Below are 13,320 nucleotides of genomic sequence, written 5' to 3'. Positions count from 1 at the left end.
CTGTATGCAGGTCAGGAAGCAACAGTTAGAACTAGACATGGAACAACAGACCAGTTTCAAATAGGGAAAGGAGTGCATCAAGGCTGTATATTGTCACCCTGCTTATTTAACTTCTATGCAGAGTACATCTTGAGAAATGTTGGGCTGGATGAAGCACAACCGTGAATCAAGTTTGCCAGGAGAAATATCAGTCACCTCAGATAGGCAGATGATACCACCCTACGGCAGAAAGTGAAGAAGAACTAACAAGCCTCTTGATGAAAGTAAAAGAGGAGAGCGAAAAAGTTGGCTTAAAGCTTAACATTCATAAAACTAAGATCATGGCATCTGGTCCCATCACTTCATGGCAAGTAGATGGGGAAATAATGGAAACAGCAACAGACTTTATTATCTTGGGCTCCAAAATCACTGCAGATGATAGCTGCAGCCATGAAATTAAAAGACGCTTACTCCTTGGAAGTAAAGTTATGACCAACCTAGACAGCATACTAAAGAACAGAAACATTTGCCAACAAAGGTTAGTCTAGTCAAAGCTCTGGTTTTTCCAGTGGTGTATGGATGTGAGAGTTGGACTATAAGGAAAGCTGAGTGTGGAAGAATTGATGCTTTTGAACTGTGGTGTTGGAGAAGACTCTTGAGAGTCCCTTGGACTGCAAGGGATCCTACCAGTCCATCCTAAAGGAGATCAGTCCTGGGTGTTCATTGGAAGAACTGATATTGAAGCTAAAACTCCAGTACATTGGCCACCTGATGTGAAGAACTGACTCATTGGAAAAGACCCTGATGCTGGGAAAGATTGAAGGCAAGAGGCGAAGGGGACGACAGAGGATGAGATGATTGGAGGGCATCACCAACTTGATGGACGTGAGTTTGAGCAAACTCCAGGAGTTGGTGATGGACAGGGAGGCCTGGTGTGCTGCAGTCCATGGAGTCACAATGAGTCAGACATGACAGAGCGACTGAACAGAAATTGATCTTCAGTAAGTAGAGGTACATTAATTCATCAGAGTATTTATCAGTGTTGTTTTCTTATCAACTATCTCTCACCAGGAGTAATTTCATACTTTTTTCTTCTAATCATTATTTTCATTAAATTTAATATCACATATATACTGCACAGCTCTGTGTACTTGATGCATACCTGAGCTATATGCATAAAAGAGTAAGATTTCTGTCACCACCCTCCAAGACCCATATCACATCTACTGAGGATGCATTTTTCATCAGATGAGGTAGTCACGACTCAGAGATGTCAGGGGACCTCCATGGAGTCAATCAAAACAAGGGCAATAATTGAACTTATTCTAGTGAACTCCAAAGGACATATTTAACCATTATAATTTTCCATTGCCACTTCATAATTATTGTGTGTGTGTGTGTGATAAGTCATTTCAGTTGTGTCTGACCATTTGCAGCCCTATGAACTGTAGCCCACCGGGTTCCTCTGTCCAAAGGACCATCCAGGCAAAAATACTGGAGTGGGTTGCCATTTCCATCTCCAGGGGATATTCCCAACCCAGGGATCGAACCTGCACCACTTTACAGCTCCTACTTTGGAAGGTAGGTTCTTTACACCAGTGCCAACTTGTGTAGAAGGCAAAATATAAAGAAATCTATTTAATTTTAAAAATTAAAAGTCTTTGCTTCTAAGCTATAAACCTCCTGCCTTGGATCAACTACCCATGGTCTCTTCCCTGAGTCTCAATTAGTAAATAATTACAAAATCATAGTAAAATGGAAAATGTACAAATACATAAATATGCAAATACACAAATATATAGATAATTGAACCAGCTATTTTTCACCTCCCTGGGTACATTGTTGGCATGGAAATTTTCATAAGTATTTCTATATATACTCACATTTTTTGTAATTTAGGGGTTATTGGACTATTTTTTGGAAAACTTGCTCCAGAGACAGAGACATTTATTTTGCACAGATTTTCTACATATGCCAGAAATGTACTGAAGTGTTACCTCTTTTTCCCTGACCCTGTTTCTAAGGGCACCAGAATTACATCCATAATTTGCAATAGATCATTATTCATACCTGCTATGTCTGTCATTCTCCCCAAATCTAATTCTTATGTGAGATTTTAGTGAAAACTGAGGAAAGTGGACCAAGAAGGGAATGAGTCCCCTCAGACAATCACCTAGTGAATTTCTCTTCAAAAACTCATGAATGATTTTTCTTTAAAAAAAAAAATATATCTTAAGATTCACACAGTTTGGGTCCTTTTAGTAGGTATAATCAACTCTGCATTCTCATGGAAAATCCTCCATTCATCTTCACAAGATTTATCTATTTCACACTCTTATCAAGGGTGACTCTTTTTCACCACCCTTTTCACAGTTTTCAATTCATCACCCCTTTCTTCACTGCTTTTAAAGTATAAATCCCCTACCCTGGGGCTACTACCCACAGTCCACTCTTATTCTCAAGCTCTCTGGAGGCATTCATTTTGTGGTGCAGGAAAACACAACACAAGTTTAATAACTTCAGTAGGTTCGTAAGTGTGTCTTAGTAACTGAACTCCTATCAGATATACACCTCTGTTCCTGGGTTCTATGTTTAACCTATATCCTTGCTTTCTAATTCACAGGGAAATGCATTCAATCCCATGCTTGCTCATATATAAAACTTTCTATTTGCTCTTACTTCATTTTTCTTCTCCAGCCTTCCAAGACTAGATGTACTATCACAGTTCAAGATTAATTTTCCCATCTAAGTTTTTGATCTGATTTCATGTCTTCTTTGACTAGATACTACGCATTTACCCATGGGATCCTCATTCATTCTTGAATTTGCCACATTAGCATTTTGAAAATAGTATTCCATTATCTTTTGGCCATTATTAGTGCAGCTGTGAAATGTACTGTCCACTACATGATAAATGATAGTTTCCCTATGTGGTAATGTGTATTTTCCCATTTTTTTTTTCCCCAATGAAAATTTTACTTTACAAATGAATAGCAAGAATTGTATATTGAACCCCATACACTCAGCTTTAAGAACTATACACATTTTTCCAATCTTTTTATCAATGTTTTTCTCTCCATTTTTTCTTTTTTGGAATATTTTCCAGCATATATATATATATATATATATATTTTTTTTTTTTTTAACAGGTAAGTAGTTCAATATTGGAAAAGGAAATGGCAACTCCAGTATTCTTGCCTGGGAAATCCCATGGACAGAGGAGCCTGATGGACTATTTAGTCCATGGGGTCACAAAAGAGTTGGACAGGACTCAGCAAATAAACAGTAAAGTAGTCAATATACATTACAATGCCTAAGCTTTTTTGTTGTTGTTGTTAAATGGTAATCTCAATGCCATTATCAACCTAACATAATACATAATAACAATAATATTTTAACATATTTCAATGCAAAGTCCATATCCAAATTTTGCCATTTGATTAAAATGCCTTTTAATGTTGACTCATTCAAATAGGAACCAAAACAAGAGCCACAAATTGCATATGTATGCTGCATCTCTTAACTCTCTTCATATGTATCAATTGCTTTATTTTTTCTTTTACATGCCATGTATGTGCTGAAGAAATTGAATCACTACTGCAGATACTTCCTGGCTGTGCCTGTTTGTTTCCTTATAATATCCTTAAACTTGCTAACTCATTTTTTTAAGTTTTAAATTTTTAAAAATTTTCCTGTTAAAGTAAGTGAGTAATTTGTAGGTAGATCTAGGGATTTGCTTAGATAAGGAAATTTTTTGGCAAGCACAATTCATAAGTGACATTCTGTACTCCCACTGCATCATATTAATATACACGAAACATATGTGGTATGACTTTAAGGTTGCTAAGATTGAGGACTGATTAGAGAGTTCAGGTGTTGGCAGTATGATCTAATCATTAGAAAATTTCTTATTAACCTTTAACAGGATTGTTGCAGAATCCACTCATGATAATTGACTATAACTATTATTGCTTTACAGGAGACATCTTTCTTCATTTGTGATTCAAAAGAATGTTTTCTCCACTTCCTGTGTGTTTATAAGAAAGAAAGAATATATTTCCCCTTATTAAGGGTAATTTCCCCTTGAGGGTAAAAACTGATTTCCTAAAATCCTAAATTTGATATATTTGATGTATTTCAATAAGTATCAGTCATTATTCATGTTAAAGCTCAAATTGTTCCATTCTCGTGTAGGGGAACGCCCTTCAAGTGCATTTCTCTTTTTTAACATAATCCCAGTAGCTTCTTGCTTTCTGATTTAAGATTCCTTGTTCTTTTCAGAATGAGAGCTAAACCTTTCACCACCTCCACCTTGCCCTATTACTCCCCCACAACTCCAGTTCTTTTAGGCATTAAGAACCCATATTATGGGTGTTTGTAATGCAAATTATTATTAGAACGTCATTTTCCAGTCAATTCCAGTAGAGAGCTAAGAAATGTATGTGTCTCAAAAGTAACTTGAATTTGAAGACAATGTTAGTACTTTGAACAATTTTTACTCTGGTTTTACTTTTTATGCTGAAAATCTTGGCTCTTAAAACATCAGCATATTTTCTTGCCTGCTTTATGCTGCAGTACACATATAAGACTTTCAAATGACAATAATGATATCGAAGCTAAAATAAGACTCCTGAATGAAATGTCACATTTTTTTGCATATCTGTTTACACTCTGCACCTAGGTTTACCATCAATTTATATATGCTTATGTAGTGTGTCCCCATTCATTTTCAAGGTTTAGAAATTATATTTTTTCTTTCCTTACTGCTTTCTAAAATATATATAATAGTTACATTCTTTTAAAAGTCAAAACAAAACAAGATAGATGTAGTGAAGTCTTATTTTTCTCTTTTGCCCCCTTCATCCTATACTTTTGATCTTTTCCTGGGCATATATCCAAAGAAAAACATGGTCTGAAAGGATACATGTACCTCAATGTTCATTGCAGCACTGTTTATAATAGCCAGGACACAGAAGCAACCTAAATGTCCACCAAGGGATGAATGGATAGAGAAGATGTGATACATATATACAATGGAATACTACTCCGTCACTTAAAAGAATGAAATAATACCATTTGCAGCAACATAGACATATGAATTGTCATACTGAGTGAAGTAAATCAGATAAGCAGAAATACCATATGGCACAGAATCTTAAACACACACACACACACACACACACACACACACACACGATACAAATGAACTTACTTACAAAAAAGAAACGGATTCACAACTTAGAGAACGAACTTATGGTTGCAGATGGGAAGGATGGAGGGAGGGGATAGTTAGGGCATTTCGGATGGACACGTGCACACTGCCATATTTAAAATGGGTAATGAACAAGGACCTGCTGTACAGCACATGGATCTCTGCTCAGTGTTATGTGGCAGCCTGGATGTGAGGGCAGTCTGGGGGAGAATGGATAATGTACATGTATGGCTGAGTCCTTTCACTGCTCACCTGAAACCATCACAACATTGTCAATTATCTGCACTCTGTTACAAAATAAAAAGTTTTTTTAAAAATTAAAATAAAGAAATCAAAATAACCTGTCTTGGAACAGGGTTAGTTCATTATAATTTGAAGAATTCATTAGTTTTCATTTAAATACCATTAAACAATTTTTATTTTTCCATTAACTTGTGTACTGAGATTTTAATTTCATTACAAGATTTTTACTTCTAGAATTTTTGTACAGTCCTTTCCAAATATGCCTTTTTCCCTTTTAAACAATTTATTGTTTTTATCTGAAAGAGTCTAGTATTTCCTTTATCTCTTAAGATTTTTACATATACATTGCAATGGCTCATTGAATTTAGAGATGGAAGTAATGCTCCTTAGGTGGAAGTAATGGCTCCCAGACAGAGTCAGGCAAGTCCAGGATTAGTGGAGCATGCGACTTACACATTTGGGGAAATCTATCATAAGAAAAAAAATATATTTGACCATACGCACTGAGCACTTTAAGTGCCTGGACTCTTCAAGTGAGTTCTGGAGCTTGATACTTTATGGCAATTCTTCCTCTAGGCAAATTCTAATTCCTGCTTCAAGGACATATTATGTGCTTTTTGTTTTTGTTTTTTCAGTGCAAAGAAGTCCAGATGGCTTCCTCAAGTGGACCCCTGCCTCATCATTCTGGCCTTGGCTATAAGAGCAGAATCTCTCTCTTTGTGCCATATCTTCTACCCCAAGTAATAGGTCAAAACTGATCCTGCACCCACCTCTCCACATGAGATATTCACATCCTAATTTCTGGAACTGGTGAATGTTACTTTATCTGGCAAGAAAGGGCCTTTTCATCAGATTAGATTAAGGATCTTGAGCTACATTATTCTTATTATGAGTGGGCCATCAGTACAGTTATATGAATTCTTGTAAAAAGGAGACAAAGTTGTGTGGGGAGGGGAGGGAGGGACATTTTAAACACACAAAGGGGGAAAGGCAATGTGAAGGCAGAGAAAGATCTGAAGATTCTAGCCTTTATGATAGGAATGAGGCAGTGACAAGCCATGGAGGAATGGCAGCCCTCATAAGCAGGAGAAGATAAGGAAGAGGGTGTCACCTACAGAGCCTCTGGGAGGAGCATGGCTCTGCTGATACTTTGATCATGGCCCAGGGATTCTGTCTCAAAAGTTCTGGCCTCCAGAAGTGTAAAAGAATAAATGTATGTTGTTTTAAACCACAATGTCCAAGGTAATTTATTATAGCAGCCTTAGTAAACAAATGGGCCCTGTTGAACATAAATTGATGCTTTTGAATTGTGGTGCTGTAGAAGATTCTTGAGAGTCCCTTAGACAGCAAGGAGATCAAACCAGTCAATCCTAAAGGACATCAACCTGAATATTCATTGGAAGGACTGATGCTGAAGCTGAAGCTCCAATACTTTGGTCACCTGATGAAAAGAGCTGACTCATTGGAAAAGACCCTGATGCTGGGAAAAATTGAGGGCAGGAGGAAAATGGGGTGACAGAGGATGAGATGGTTGGATGACATCACTGACTCAATGGACATGAGTCTGAGTAAACTCCAGAGGATAGTAAAGGACAGAAAAGCCTGGCATGCTGCAATCCATGGGGTTGCAAAGAGTTGGACAGGACTTAGCAAACAAATAACAGTAACAGGAATTTTACTTGGTCTCTTTCAGAATTCATAAAGTAAGACTCAAATACCAATGCACTTGCCCAAGGTCTTCAAGTCACATTAAAATATCTCCATGCTGCGATTAGAAATCCTCTACCCTCATTATGTATAGAAATACCACAGACTCGCAGCTTGAAGGTTACTTATTTGGAAGCGAGTGGAGAGACTTCTACTGGCAAGCACTGGGGAGTCACCTGAATCACCATGAATATCTTGACAGTGGTTTGGAGGAATAAAGAAGAATCCTAACAATCCTTCCCAAAGGCTTGTCTCTGAACCTTCTTTGCCTTATTTACCCAATATCCTGGTGGGTGTCCTGTGGATTTCCAAGGTCCTACAACCTTCTGAAAATTGTTCTGACCCACTTAGAAAATGACCTGAATCCATACTACCTCAAAATACATTCACGCTGCAGATCATGCTTGAGAGGAAGAAGCAGATTTTCAACAAAAAGAACTATTAATTTAAACAGTCTACTCCTTTAGATTTACATTTTATAAATTTGCTTTTAAAAGAACTTCATGCATTTTCTTTAAGCTTTTTAATTTAATTTTCTGTCTCATTCTAGATGAGGTTATTTATTACTCTTTTGCAAAAAAGACTATAATTTACAAGTCCTTATTTCCAGATGCTATATTTTTAAATGCAACAGAAATAGGCATCATAAAATGAATATTTATTCAAGTGTTTTTTTTTTTTCATTACATATAGGTAGTCATATATTTGGTAAAGCTCAATGCATTTTCAACTTTTTTGTTTTTACGTGATTTACCTTTTAAAAATGTCCAGTGTCAGAAGGACTTTTATGCTAAAATGCAATCATTTATGTTATATATTCATTGGTCTCTGTTTAATAGTCTCACTTGTCAAGTGCAGTGATTAAAAAAAAAAAAAGTGAATTTCAAGAAAAGCTTAGGAAACATCTTTTGAAGCATTCAATTGATTTCTCTCACTCCATCTCCTCAACAGGAGATATATTGCTTTCTGAAAAGCAATAATAAAATACTGATAACACTGGGAAATAGCTATAATGTTAAGAAGTCTCTTCCAATTACTACTTTCTGAAAGTCAAATGAAGTAAGATTCACTGTTTGTTCCTTAATTCATAAGAACAATCTGAGGAAAGACTTTATAATAACTGATGAGTTTTTTACTAGAAAACAATCACATTTCATCATAAGTTCCATAAACCATCATCCCTGCAGATTAGGGGAACTATATATTACTGTTATTATGCTTAATTTTCCTTCTGGATATAGCTTTAGTATTGAAAATAAGTATATAATTAGGGACTTGTAACTTAGAAATAGGATGTGCACTTCTAAGAAACTAATTTAATAGAACTATATGAATTTACTGCCAAAAAAAGTTGATAATTCAAAAATCACAAAGATAAGATTGACAATAACAACAACTTCCAACCCATATTACACATGTGCTAACTATGCATCAGCTTCTGGGGAGAATGTGGCAACCAAGTTAATAAAAGTTAGATCAGCAAATCCTGCCCTCACCTTTCTGTCCTTCCAAGTATCATTAGAGAAAAGACAGTCAGTGGATATAAATTTATAGCAGTGCTACAGAGAAGAAAAGGTGCTATAAGAAGTAACTGCCAAAAAAATATTAATTTCTCACTGAGAAGTGTGATTAGAAGTTAGGGATTTCCCTGGTGATTCACAGTTAAGAATCTGACTGCCAATACAGTTTCAGTTCAGTTCAGTTCAGTTCAGTCGCTCAGTCACGTCCGACCCTTTGCAACCCCATGAATCACAGTGTACAGGTTCAATCCCTGGTCAGGGAAGATCCCACATGCTGTGTGGCAACCAAGCCCATGTGCTGCAAATACTGAGCTCGCACCCTACAACCTGCGCTCTGCAACGAGAGAAGCCACCACAGTGAGAAGCACACACCCCTCAATGAAGAGTAGCCCCACTTGCTGCATCTAGAGAAAGCCTGCACATAGCAATGAAGACCGAAGAGCAGTCAAAACAAATACATGAATGAATAAAAAAAAATTTTAATTTAAAAAGGATAAAAATTATAACTAGATGGTAGAACAACAACAACAAAAAGATGTGTTGATCCTGAACACTAAATATTTATGACAATACTTGGCCCCAGTTTGGATGCCCTTTGCTTAAGCATTTGGAAATTTTTCCCTACCAACCAAAGAGTTAAAGAAACAACATCTTAAAATAAGAAAAATTAATATATACAAAAATAGTTTGAGGATATTTACCCACAGTCAAGAAGAGGCTTTGATAAAAATTAAGAGGTTTTGAAATATATAAATAAACCTCTTTAAACTGAAATAAACCATTTAAAAACACAGTATTTGAACTTAATAGCACAGAAGCAGGGCTGCAATTTAAGTCACTGGGCAGCAAATGTCAAGTAAACATAATGTAAAATGAAAATGTCACAGATTATAAATATACTGAAGTCCCAACCTTTGTCTCAGAGAAATTTAAGAATGCAATTACAAAAAAACAAGTAGACGTCATCAAAGTAATATCATAAGAAAGCAGACTTTCTTGGAACATGGTGAAAATAATGAAATACCTAGATACAAAATAGTAAAATGTACAAACTCCAATAATTAAAAATAAAATCAAAATTTTTGAGGAAACAAAACAATAAAAATAGCAAACAGGTAACCTGTTAAATGAGGCAGATGTTATATCTGCCTCTTATTTATTTCCAGCATAAAGCAATATGATGGACCTAAACCCTTAGCTCTGAAGAAAAAAATAATTTTGAATATGGATCCTATGTTAAAGAAATGAAAATAACAAGTTCAAGGGTAAAATAAAGAGATTTCCCTAATTGAAGAACTAAAATATTGATAAAAGATATTTCTGTGAGAAAATATTGACAAGCAAACCAACAGGTAACTTATAATAAAAATAAAACTGGTTAATTAAACTTCAAAGGTTACCTTTTTTTCAACATAGAGTGAAAATGTTAAAAAAATGTACACAATATTATTGTGTGATTTCACAATATATAGAAGATTGCAGGGGAAAATGGAGGCAGTGAATGCTTCCAATACATGGGAAGAAATGATAAGAACTTAATAATGTTAAATATTCTTTTCAGAAAAATTGAGGACAGAGGAAACTTTAGAGATAATAGTTCAACTTAGGGCACTGTATATGGTGATGATTTCACATGTGTATATTTCAATTCAAACTGTTAAAAATATATACATTAAATATGTACAGACTGTATACCAATCACACCTCAATAAAAATATTTTAAAAAATAATTAAATCATTTTCCCACTGCATTGACCAATTACCCATTTTTTCTGTAAGCATAATAATTGGGATGCTTATTATGATAAGGGAATATATTTTCCAATAATCTTTTTGTCTAGAAATACAGGTAACAATCCGTGGAAATTTTTAAAATGCTGATTTCACCTAGTTTTGCACAGTTTGGTCATTTAAGAAACAAAAAAATAAACAACCCAAGCAAAATGAGTTTATTTTGAAAAATGAATGGAGAAAATGTGCAGAAGTTATCAAAGAACATAAAGTTTATTTTTAAGTATAAAAAGTATACTTGTCAGGGGCTAAATCAGAAAATGGGAACATTTGATAGCCTCTAATATTCACCTAGCATTATTAAAAGGTCATTTTCTGGCTGTAGATCCCATAAAAATACTGTATTTTTTCTTTGTACATACTAAGTCGCTTCAGTCGTGTCCAACTCTTTGTGGCCCCATGGACTGTAGTTCACCAGGCTCCTCTGTCCGTGGGATTCTCTAGACAAGAATAGCAGAGTGGGCAGCCATTCCCTTTTCAAAGGGATCTACCTGACCCAGGGATCGAACCCGTGTCTCTTATGTCTCCTGCATAAGCAGGTGGATTCTTTACCACTGTGCCACCTGTACAAGGATAAGGGACATACCGGTCCTCACTTTAGTTGTAACAATAGAACATGCTTGAAAGAAAAATTAAATTATAACTGTGAGGATATACATATATATATTTTCCCCACAAATGAATATCCACATGGGAACAGAAGTGGGCTCTTTCACAGAATACCAGAGAGTGACCTAATTTCTCGAGGGCAAAATTATCTGTCTTAGGAAGACAAAATTCAACCATGAACAGGAGGAGGTATAATTTAATAAAAATATGAAGGTAGAGTCTTAGTAAAGAATTTTGCATTTAGAAATAGCAAGGGAAAAAGAAATAGCAAGAAAGTTTGAAATCAGAAGCATGTTAAAATTTTTTAATTACTCATGTGTTTTCTTTTAAATGTTTGTGTTATCTGCAAATACAATCAAATATATTGTGGTTACATAATGGAAATAAAAATAGTAACAAAACATTGGTACTTTGGAAATCTATGCATACCTTAAGGGCATAAAATAAGAAGACAATTATTATTTTTTTTTAATTTTATTTTTAAACTTTACAGTATTGTATTGGTTCTGCCATGTATCGAAATGAATCCACCACAGGCATACACAGACAATTATTAAATATTAAGTATTTTCAAGAACAATTACATGCTAACATATGTAATTGTGCCTTAAAAATGAAACCGGTTTAATGGAACAGAATATGAAAAAGAATATATCCATGTATACTGAATCTCTTTGCTATGCAGAAATTAACACAATGGTGTAAATCTACTATACTTCAATAAAATATAAAAAAGAAACATGATTTATAAACAAAATCATTTCAACAATATATATATCAGAAAAAAACTGATCAATGCTCCCACTATTGGGACTAGAATCTAGGCTAAATGATCAAGCCATTATTTTGTCAAATAAGTAACACTAGCTCAGAAAATTGTTTATCAATAAAATAAATGCAGTATTACTATTGAATAGCTAAAATTTCCAGTGAGGTCTTATGATACTGGATGCTTGGGGCTGGTGTACTGGGACGACCCAGAGGGATGGTATGGGGAGGGAGGAGGGAGGAGGGTTCAGGATGGGGAACACATGTATACCTGTGGCAGATTGCAAAACCAATACAATATTGTAAAGTTAAATAAAATTAAATTAAAAAAAATTATTTCTACTGTGTTAATTTTCCTTATTTAAATTCTATAGTCCTTGGTTTCTACAATGAATATGTGTTATTTCAATAATTCAATAAACAGAAGTAATTAATGGGAAAAAAAGAAGAAGACTGTAGACTTACACAGATCAGTTCTAAAACTGGAGACTTTCCATTAAACTGCGTATTTTTCTAAACACTATCAATGCACTGTTGACAGTTTTTATGACAGTTTTCAAAATCTTAAAGAAATATAAAAACACAGGGAAATATATATAAACTTAAAAATCTGTAAACAAAGAGAACACCATCAAAAGAAAATAAGCATAGAGACACAAAAATAATTAGAAATATGGGAGACTATTAAAAGATATTAGCTTTGAAAAGGAAATAGTAGTAATAAGAGAACCCTAAATGTCAGAATAGAGATGACAATCTGGTCCCATCACTTCATGGGAAATGGATAGAGAAACAGTGGAAACAGTGTCAGACTTTATTTTGGGGGGCTCCAAAATCACTGCAGATGGTGATTGCAGCCATGAAATTAAAAGACGTTTACTCCTTGGAAGGAAAGTTATGTCCAACCTAGATAGCATATTAAAAAGCAGAGACATTACTTTGCCAACAAAAGTCCGTCTAGTCAAGGCTATCGTTTTTCCAGTGGTCATGTATGGATGTGAGAGTTGGACTGTGAAGAAAGCTGAGCACCAAAGAATTGATGCTTTTGAACTGTGGTGCTAGAGAAGACTCTTGCAAGTCCCTTGGACTGCAAGGAGATCCAACCAGTTCATCCTAAAGGAGACCAGTTCTGGGTGTTTATTGGAAGGACTGATGCTGAGGCTGAAGCTCCAATACTTTGGCCACCTCATGTGAAGAGTTGACTCATTGGAAAAGACCCTGATGCTAGGAGGGATTGGGAGCAGGAGGAGAAGGGGACAAGAGAGAATGAGATGGCTGGATGGCATCACTGACTCGATGCACATGAGTTTGGGTGAACTCTGGGAGTTGGTGATGGACAGCGAGGCCTAGCGTGCTGTGATGCATGGGGTCACAAAGAGTCAGAAACGACTGAGCGACTGAACTGAACTGAACTGATGGTCCAGAAACAGAGGATGAGATGGCTGGATGGCATCACTGACTCAATGGACATGAGTCTGAGCAAAATCTGAG

This window comes from Bison bison, unplaced genomic scaffold (genome assembly GCF_000754665.1).
Source record: "Bison bison bison isolate TAMUID 2011002044 unplaced genomic scaffold, Bison_UMD1.0 scf7180017864537, whole genome shotgun sequence".
Lineage (NCBI taxonomy): Eukaryota > Metazoa > Chordata > Mammalia > Artiodactyla > Bovidae > Bison > Bison bison.
The sequence above is the reverse complement of the archived record's forward strand: the minus strand, read 5'-3'. Positions refer to the sequence as shown.